A 10779-nucleotide genomic window follows, 5' to 3' on the forward strand; every position below is an offset into this window, starting at 1 on the left:
AAAGGCAAGTACTGGAGATGGCTCCTCCAGCTAATATGGATATATTTCTTCCCAAGCTTTTCCCGACTTACTAGTAGGAATGTAAAACAAAAGTATTTTCTTCAAAATAAAAACATCCAGGCATATTTATTTATTTATTTTAGCTATTGTCTATTTTTGTACTACTTTTAACTATCTACTCCTGCTAGATTGGTGTCCAAACGGTTCTTGGGATGGTGGGGTTAAAATATAAATATGAGTATCATGCCTCTTGTATGGAAATTCTATAATGTACCACTGATGCTTAATAATAAAAAAAAAACATCCAGGCATTCAAGAAAAGCTCCTAATCCAGTGTGTCTGAAGGGGATTTCGTCTGATGAATGTTTGGCCAAAAAGCACTGCACATCCAAAGGAGAACTTGCAGTGAAACATGGTTGTGGTAGCGTCATGCTGCGGGGGTAACTTTTTAAAATGCAGGCAGGTCTGATTATTCATGCACACCTTCATGTGTTTTTAGGGTAAATAGCTGAAGATGAAGACTTTTTTTTTTTCATGTGGGAATCAACAATGTAGTTTGCCACCATCAGTGTGTGCCTGAATGGGTGAATGGCTGAATGTAGTGTAAAGTGCTCTGGTCAAGTCCTCTGACTTGAAAGAGCGCTACATAACTACAGGCCATTTACCATTACTATTCCAGTACTAAATTTACCAGGAAATCAGAGAATTCACCTGAGAAGCACTGGACAAAAAGTGCCAATCTGACTGATAAGGACACCATTATGAAGGTAGATTGCTGAAAATCCTGCACCCCTAATACGCTAATTAGTAAAAACAAGCTGTACAATTAAAATAACCTCAGTTTTTCTATTTCCAAAATTTATTAATACTCATTTTTCTCAAGAAAGCAGATGAGTTCGACATACTTAATACAAAGAATTGCAAGATTCACATTTTATTCTTCTCTTCCACTAGTCTTTGTTGCTGGTTTAGTCAGAATATGTTTCTTGTTTTCCAATCTGAGCTGCAGCTTTCATGTTGATTTCTTCATGAATGTAATTATGTACTAAATGATTCAGATGTACCGTAATCAGTTTGTACTTTCTAAAAAGTGTGACTAACACCAGAGCCTCTCTGGCACCATTATAAATATCCTGTCTAGGGGTGATGCGGAGAAACTAGTCCATGCATTTGTTACTTCAAGGCTGGACTCTTGGAATCATTACTATCAGGAAGTCCACAAGCTGTAGTTAAAAGTCTTGAGCTGATCCAAAATGCTGCAGCCAGAGTTCTGATGAAAATTAAAAAGAGAGATCATATCTCTCCTATCCTCGCTTCTATTCATTGGCTTCCTGTTAAATCAAGAATAGAATTTAAAATCCTCCTTCTTACATATAAAGCCTTAAATGGCCAAGCTCCATCTGATATCAGAGACATGAACATTCCTTATGTCCCTAACAGAGAACTTCGCTCTCAATCTGCAGGTTTACTAGTGGTTCCTAGAATTTTTCTGAAAATAGAATGGGAGACAGATCTTTTAGTGATCAGGCTCCTCTCCTGTGGAACCAGTTTTAGTCCGTGAGGCAGACACCCTGTCTACTTTTCAGGGTAGCAGGCTTAAAACTTTCCTTTTATTTATTTGTTACAGTATATATATATTTTTATATATATGGTGCTGGTAAGGTGGGAATATATATATATATATACGTATATATATATATATATATACACTATATTGCCAAAAGTATTTGCTCACCTGCCTTGACTCACATATGAGCTTAAGTGACATCCCGTTCCTAATCCATAGGGTTCAATATGACGTCGGTCCACCCTTTGCAGCTAGAACAGCTTCAACTCTTCTGGGAAGGCTGTCCACAAGGTTTAGGAGTGTGTTTATGGGAATTTTTGACCATTCTTCCAGAAGCGCATTTGTGAGGTCGCACACTGATGTTGGACGAGAAGGCCTGGCTCTCAGTCTCCGCTCTAATTCATCCCAAAGGTGTTCTATCGGGTTGAGGTCAGGACTCTGTGCAGGCCAGTCAAGTTCATCCACACCAGACTCTGTCATCCATGTCTTTATGGACCTTGCTTTGTGCACTGGTGCACAGTCATGTTGGAAGAGGAAGGGGCCAGCTCCAAACTGTTCCCACAAAGTTGGGAGCATGGAATTGTCCAAAATGTCTTGGTATGCTGAAGCATTCAGAGTTCCTTTCACTGGAACTAAGGGGCCAAGCCCAGCTCCTGAAAAACAACCCCACACCATAATCCCCCCTCCACCAAACTTTACACTTGGCACAATGCAGTCAGACAAGTACCGTTCTCCTGGCAACCGCCAAACCCAGACCCGTCCATCAGATTGCCAGATGGAGAAGCGCGATTCGTCACTCCAGAGAACGCGTCTCCACTGCTCTAGAGTCCAGTGGCGGCGTGCTTTACACCACCGCATCCGACGCTTTGCATTGCACTTGGTGATGTATGGCTTGGATGCAGCTGCTCGACCATGGAAACCCATTCCATGAAGCTCTCTGCGCACTGTTCTTGAGCTAATCTGAAGGCCACATGAAGTTTGGAGGTCTGTAGTGATTGACTCTGCAGAAAGTTGGCGACCTCTTCGCACTATGCGCTTCAGCATCCGCTGACCCCGCTCCGTCAGTTTACGTGGCCTACCACTTCGTGGCTGAGTTGCTGTCGTTCCCAAACACTTCCATTTTCTTATAATACAGCTGACAGTTGACTGTGGAATATTTAGGAGCGAGGAAATTTCACGACTGGATTTGTTGCACAGGTGGCATCCTATCACAGTTCCACGCTGGAATTCACTGAGCTCCTGAGAGCGACCCATTCTTTCACAAATGTTTGTAAAAACAGTCTGCATGCCTAGGTGCTTGAATTTATACACCTGTGGCCATGGAAGTGATTGGAACACCTGATTCCAATAATTTGGATGGGTGAGCAAATACTTTTGGCAATATAGTGTATATATATACACATGTATATATATATATATATATATATATATATATATATATATATATATATACATATATATATATACATACATATGTGTATATATATATACATATGTATAAAAGCACATAAGTTATTAGTAAAATAACTTTGTTTTTTAGATAAAGTAAATATTAACTCACTGCAGTAAATATTGAAAAGGACGGGTGGAGTTTTCTTATTTATGGAGACATTTTCTTGCCCTTGTCATCACCAGTATGGCTGTAGTCATGAACGGCTTTATGTCAGCTGGGTCTTTGTCCTTTGAAACATTAAATTATTGCAGACCTTTAGTCCTGAGATCAACAATAAGAACTTTGATCCACTTAGAGAAAATAAATATTGAAATCCATCTTAGAGAGAATCTGTAAAACCCTTCTATTAAAACATATAATTAATGTATTTATGACTTCAGGTCAGAAGCTTTTTGAACAATTCTTACTTGTAATTCATTTTAGATCTTTCTGACAGCTGTAGCTTTTAATCTTTACAGCTTGAGGGTAACTTTGGTTCTAACTTTGCAGGAAGTTTAGTGGATTTAGGCTTATGTCATCAGGTCTGAGAAAATCTCAAGAAAAAATTATCACTAAGATCTAACTGATCTTAAAACCAAATGAAACCAATTTTACAAGTAAAAGTTTTTATACATACTGACAGGAACATACTCGGGGGCGCAGAACAGTAGTTTGTGCTTTTCTTTTTTAGGATAGATTTAAGCAAAAACTGAGCAGATCTTATCCCTTTAAAGGGATTTGAACCTGTGTTTAACTGTGCAGCTGAAACCTTGTCATGTTTTCATTATAAGAAGCTGATGTTCCCCCTTCTTTGGTAACAGACAAATCCAGAAGGGCAGGAGAGTTGTTTAATGTTTGCTTGATCTGAAACACACAAAAAAAAAAATTTCAGGTCTAATTTCAATAAATAAGCTAAATAAAGATATGGGAGCATTTTTTTATTGTTCTTAATCATTCCAATTGCTAAAATATAACCAAAATGTAAGTTGAAAATAGAGTAGAAATAAAAGCTGTTTAAAAATAAAAACCCAGTAATGTATAAATAGCCAAACTTTCTACTTAAGTAAGGGAATAAAGTATATGGTTAAACCTCTACAAGGTAATCGGTTTGAGGCTGAATGCAGTGAACTTTCCCCTGAAAACAACATTAGTGGTGCTGCTATGTGTTCATTGAAGAATCAGCATGAAATAGGTACATATTAAAAAAAAATATGTTCAAAACTGCATAATGTTTTTGGGATAAAAATAACATTAATAGCATTAATACTATGGGAAACTAAATACAGTAGGAAGACAAAAAAAACAAAACAATAATCACTAAATACTATAATAAGGACAACGAAGTAAAGAATGAGACCTTTATCCTTCCGTAGAAGTTTGATTACAAGTTTAGTTGTACAGACGCAGAGGTGGATTCATGTAGTAATCCGTTCTCAATAAGTCTTTAATAAATAAAAGTAACTGTAAAAATTGGAATGATTGTAATTAATCATTCCAGTGGTTGTTACTTTCAGGCCTGCTGCAGGCGATTTTTCTACCCTTTATATCCATCAGTGTGACTTCTAGCTTATATTCAGTGCACAACTTCATAGTTTTGATTTAAAGTTTAAAATTTTTATTAGACTAATAAAAGTAGTCTTTTTTTTTTCTAAATGGAGCTCCCTGTTTAGCAAGCTGAATCGCTTCAATTCAGTTTATTTCTATACATGTAGCACCAATTCACAACATATGTTATCTCAAGGCACTTTACAGTTCACCAGATCACACAGTTAATTTAATTAAACTTTCCCATCTAAGGAAAACCAGTTGATTGCATCGACTCATTGACTCAGATTCAATCCCTTATACTGAGCATGCTTGTAGCGACAGTGGAGAGGAAAAACTCCCTTTTAACAGGAAGAAACCTCCAGCAGAACCAGGCTGAGTGTGAGCAGCCATCTGCAGAGGCTGACTGTGGTTCGAGGAGACAGAAGCAGAGATACAAAAGCTTCAACACTGTAAAAACTTGAACAGTATTGCATTTTATATTTTAAGAAAATATTGCATTTTAAAGAGAAGTCAAGAACTGAATAAAGACATGAATAATAAAATACATGTTTGTTTTTGTGAACTCTAACCTGATAATCTCACTTTGGATCTGATCTGATTCAGCTGCTGGAAAAGCAAGAAAGAAACAAGGAGATATAATTAAAATGCATTTTATAAAACACCTTTAAATTAGAGCCAAGCCCCATCAGCAGTTTGATTCTCAGCTACACTAAAGTCCAAGCAAGGGTGAAAAAAAAAATACAGTGATGATAATTTTAAAAATGAAATTTTTAAATGATTGTACTACCATATTACTATGCAATATAAATTACTACAACATTTGGTAAATGGTAAATGGCATGTACTTATATAGCGCTTTTTCAAGTCAGGAAACTTGACCAAAGCTCTTTTCACTACATTCACCCATTCACGCACACACTCACACACTGATGGTGGCAAGCTACATTGTAGCCACAGCTACCCTGGGTCTCACCAACAGAAGCGGGGCTGGCGTACACTGGCGCCACCGGGCCCTCTGACCACCATCAACGTCAATCCTTCGATTTCAGGACAAACTCCTACATCCGACGCCGCAGCTAATATTTAAACATGCATTTTTTATGCATGTTTAAATATTAGCTGTCTTAGTTTTTAAAATTGTACTCACATGTGTTATTTTGAATGTGTGCAAAATATCTGAAGTCAACATTCATATTATAATAGAAAACATCTTACAGTAAAACTACACAAACTTAGCATATATTTTCCACAATCAGCCCATATCAGCAATGCAATACCTGCCATCCAGGATAGTCAACTGTCTCAGCAATCTGACTAATGAAGAATACCTTTTTGGGTCACAACAGCGTAAAGGAAACTTAGAAAACCCTACAGATAGGCCACAGATCTTCATATGTCGTCTCACTACTCTTACAGTTTGAAGATACATGTGAACTTCTTCATCCGTGTGGTTTGTGGGTAACGTTTATTTTTATTTTTCTCAGCCGCTTAGGCACATTTCTCATATAGAAGTTTATTTTCTCAAATCTACTTTGTCAAATCTCACACCATCTTGTTACCTGTGAACATCTAAAAAGAGGTTTGCATTTCTTTGAACAGGATGCAATGCTTCGTTGCCTCCATACAAATTAGGTACAACTCTGCTGTTTCCTACATTATTAATTGGTTATGTTATGTTGATTAATATATTCTATCATTATTAAATATATTTCATAAAGAAAATGTCCATTATTTATTTAATTTGGAACGCTTTTGCAAACCATATTGCATAGTTGAATCAAGTGTGCAATGCATTATATCACCAAACGATTCACCAGTTTTCTGAAAGAGTTCCAAAATGCATCTCATTAACCATCAGCTGGCAGGTAGGAATGCAGCTGGAGCACAGCACAATTTTACAATGTCTCATGGCTAAAGGTAAAACAGGTTTTTGGACAGGGTCGACAGCTAGAGAGTAGAAGGGAAAGAAAAGTGAGGCTGAATGGAAGAAGAGTTGGGAGGTAAAACAGGAGAGGCAGAAGAGGCCAGGGACACATTTAAGTCCCTGATAAGATAAAAAAAAAAAAAAAAAAAAAAGCCCCGGTAGACTGCATTCTCATTTTTGGACTTACAGTGGCTGAGGATTGTTGCAGCTGCAGCGAGATGGGAGAGCAATTTTTCAATGACAGAACAGTTATGCAAGTTAGAAATAGGCTAGGTTACTGCCGGTGACGTGACCTGTACATTTTGGTTTTGTCTATGCTTCAACATGCCTGAGTCAAATACTCAGGTCATTAGCAATACTGTGGAGAACCTGAGTGCATAATGAGAAGATATATCAGGAACCTGAATCAAGTGTGCATGTAAAGTTTATCCATAGAAAAAATGCTCAATAGTGGTTGTGGAGAGCTGGAGAGGCACACCCCCCAGAGTCCAGCGCTGGGAGACCCAAAGCCCCAGGCACCCAAAGGGACCCCAAGAGCGAAAGCACCAAGGAGAGGCCAACCCCGGAAATCAGACCCCCACCAAGGGAGGAGGAGAGACAGCACTGAAGAAGCCCCCCAGCCACCGCCATGCCGGCGCCCCGGGGAGCCGCGGGGACGAGACTGCGGGCTCCGCCGGCAGCCGGCCACCCTGAAGTAGGGCTGGGCACCGAACACCAGCCCCCCCACGGCACCGACTGAAATGCCCCGGCCCCACAGAGCACCGAAACACGCCCGGCCCCCCGGCACCAAGCCCCGGCAACCGGCCGCAACAGCCAATGCGACCGCACCACCCAGGTAGGAATGCAGCTGGAGCACAGCACAATTTTACAATGTCTCATGGCTAAAGGTAAAACAGGTTTTTGGACAGGGTCGACAGCTAGAGAGTAGAAGGGAAAGAAAAGTGAGGCTGAATGGAAGAAGAGTTGGGAGGTAAAACAGGAGAGGCAGAAGAGGCCAGGGACACATTTAAGTCCCTGATAAGATAAAAAAAAAAAAAAAAAGCCCCGGTAGACTGCATTCTCATTTTTGGACTTACAGTGGCTGAGGATTGTTGCAGCTGCAGCGAGATGGGAGAGCAATTTTTCAATGACAGAACAGTTATGCAAGTTAAAAATAGGCTAGGTTACTGCCGGTGACGTGACCTGTACATTTTGGTTTTGTCTATGCTTCAACATGCCTGAGTCAAATACTCAGGTCATTAGCAATACTGTGGAGAACCTGAGTGCATAATGAGAAGATATATCAGGAACCTGAATCAAGTGTGCATGTAAAGTTTATCCATAGAAAAAATGCTCAATAGTGGTTGTGGAGAGCTGGAGAGGCACACCCCCCAGAATCCAGCGCTGGGAGACCCAAAGCCCCAGGCACCCAAAGGGACCCCAAGAGCGAAAGCACCAAGGAGAGGCCAACCCCGGAAATCAGACCCCCACCAAGGGAGGAGGAGAGACAGCACTGAAGAAGCCCCCCAGCCACCGCCATGCCGGCGCCCCGGGGAGCCGCGGGGACGAGACTGCGGGCTCCGCCGGCAGCCGGCCACCCTGAAGTAGGGCTGGGCACCGAACACCAGCCCCCCCACGGCACCGACCGAAATGCCCCGGCCCCACAGAGCACCGAAACACGCCCGGCCCCCCGGCACCAAGCCCCGGCAACCGGCCGCAACAGCCAATGCGACCGCACCACCCAGGAAAAACACACAGGCGGCCCCGCCCACAGCCGGGGCCCACGCTTCCACTGCGAACCGGCCGCGAGCGCCGCGGGACCCCCCCAAAACGCCCCCCAGGCCAAAAGCGCGGCCCCACTCAACCAAGACCGATGCCAACAGTGCGCAACACAACACACTGCGCACAGAATCAACCCAAGAGCAGGAAAGCCGCCCGGCGCCCGACCGCAAGAAGAGCAGACCGCAGCCGGCGCAATCACCCCCCCCCCCCCAGCAGCCCGCGGGCAGCACAAAGCACAGCCGCGTCTGCCGCCCGCACCAGCCCCCGACACACGGCCGGAGCAGCTCCGCCGCCCCGGCCCCCTGACGTGCGCCGGCCAAAGCCACCCCACCCGCCCCGCAGCCACACCCGCCGCGATCAGCGGGAACAAAGCAGCTCCACCATGCCTCCAAGAGGGAAAACCCACCCAAATACCCAATCAGCGCAGCCAGCCCATCCACACTGGCCGCCCAACACCACCCCCGCCGGAGGCGCCCAGACCCCCACACACCAGCGGCGCGCCGCCAGCAGGACCCCCACCCAACAGGGCTGCCCGCCCCCCGAGGAAACAGACATGCCAATCCCCCCCCCCGAAAAAACAAACAGACAAAAAAAACACGGCAAGCAGAAAAGCCCCCACAATGCGACAGTGGACACCAGACACTGACCCGCCCGCAACCGCTCCCCCCCACCGAGAAAATTTTTTTTTTTTTATTAATTAATTAATAAAATAATAATTACAATTAAAATAAATAAAAATTCCCCTATGCAAGAGAAGAAATGCAAGCGGAAATACTGGAGCCCAAAACAAGACCCAAGTGTGGCACCCGAGAGGTGCGATCATCTTTAAAAAAAACATAAAAACCAAACAGACTGCGGCGATTGTGAGCAGGGCCTTAAAAAGTTTAATAGATTAAAAGTTCAATAAAAAAAGAGATAAAAAGATAAGTTAAAAGGAAAAGGGTTAAAAAGAAAGATAAAAGAGAAAAGATTAAAAAGAAAGATAAAAATCCAGATGGTGGAGAGCAGCAGAGTCAATGGGCAAATCTGTTAAAAGACGCGCACTTGGCGGGTATAATGGAGGGCACCGTCCGCCCCAGCGCTGGGTCCTCGTTTCGGCACGCTGCGCGTCTGGGCCTCTCCAGCGTAGCTGGCCTGCGAGGTCTCCTCCAACACGCGCCTCTCGCCAGCGTGCCTCTGCGCCTCGCTCCATGACGGGCCTCTCTGCACCCCGCTCCGGTGCGCGTCTCTCCGGCGTGCGTCCTTGCACCTTGCTCCGGTGCGCGTCCCTGCACCTCGCTCGCTCCGGTGCGCGTCTCTCTCTCCGGCGCGCGTCTCTCTCTCCGGTGCGCGTCTATGCACCTCGCTCCAGCGGCCTCCGGCCGTCAGTCCCCAAGGCTCTCCCGCTGCTTCCCTCTCACTCGCTCCGTCCGGCTCCCTCCAAGATCGGCCTTCCCCAACCAAACCTTCCCATGTCCGGTCTCTGTGCCTCCAACCAAGCAGCTGCCTTTTTTAAATCAGCGTCCCAGTCGGCACGCTGCTTAGTTGATTGGGAACACCTGTGCCGTTGTGGGCGTGTCCAGGTGTGTGTGGCAATGTGGCCTCCAAACAAAATCCGAAAAAACATGCAACACACAAAATTGAAAACAAGCAAACAAGTTCAAAAATAAAGAAAATCCAAAATCAGAAAACATGCAACAACTAAACAAAAAGGCCACATTACCACACAAGACCTGCACCTCATCATGCCCAGCAGCTCCCCTCCCCCCCGAACCGATACCACAGAACCGGCATCGGAAAAAGCATCTCCCAGGAACCGCCATCAAAGTGAAGGCACCGGAACCGACACCGAAAATCACCGAACAACACCCAGCCCCACCCCGAAATGCATAGTCCCGTGCCCCAGGGATCCGAGGCCCCAGGGACGGCCGACCCCTAGACAGGAGCCCCAGCAAAGCCCCGGCCGGCTGGGGCCAGCGGAGAGGCCGCCAGGAATGAGCCAGCAGCCCCCCGGGCATCCACCTCCAGACCCCAAGCTCCACCAGTGCTCCGGTGAGCCCTGACGCCAGCCACAGGAGAGAGAGCAGGATGGGGGGAATGGGCTCTGCACTAGTGGAGACTTAATGTATTTGGGAGAGGGTGCAGTTGAGACCCCAACCTGGGAGAGAAAAAAAAAAAAAAACACTCACAATTGCCTTCATGCCTTCCCTCCCTAGTGCCCCCACTCGCACCACAGAAAAAAAATAAAATAAAGAACGAAATAAATAATAAAAAATAAAAAATAAAATAACAACGCGGACACACATTCACACATAACAATCACATCCAATATTACCAGGACCAAAAACCCGGTGGCACCGTTGGTTGGTCCCGGGACTATCGGATGACCCAATAAGTGAACCTAAAATCCGGATGGGGGGGGAGGGGAGCGGCGACACCGCCACACCAACCCATCTCATTCCTGCTTCGAGCCCGGCCCCCCACCCCGCACACGGACGCCCCTCCCGGGACCGGGGCCCACCCATCCCGCGCAGGCCACCCAACCAGAACCGCCCCCCCCCCCCCCCC

The sequence above is a fragment of the Cyprinodon tularosa genome, unplaced genomic scaffold (genome assembly GCF_016077235.1).
Source record: "Cyprinodon tularosa strain WSP-4 unplaced genomic scaffold, ASM1607723v1 ctg106, whole genome shotgun sequence".
Classification (NCBI taxonomy): Eukaryota; Metazoa; Chordata; class Actinopteri; order Cyprinodontiformes; family Cyprinodontidae; genus Cyprinodon; species Cyprinodon tularosa.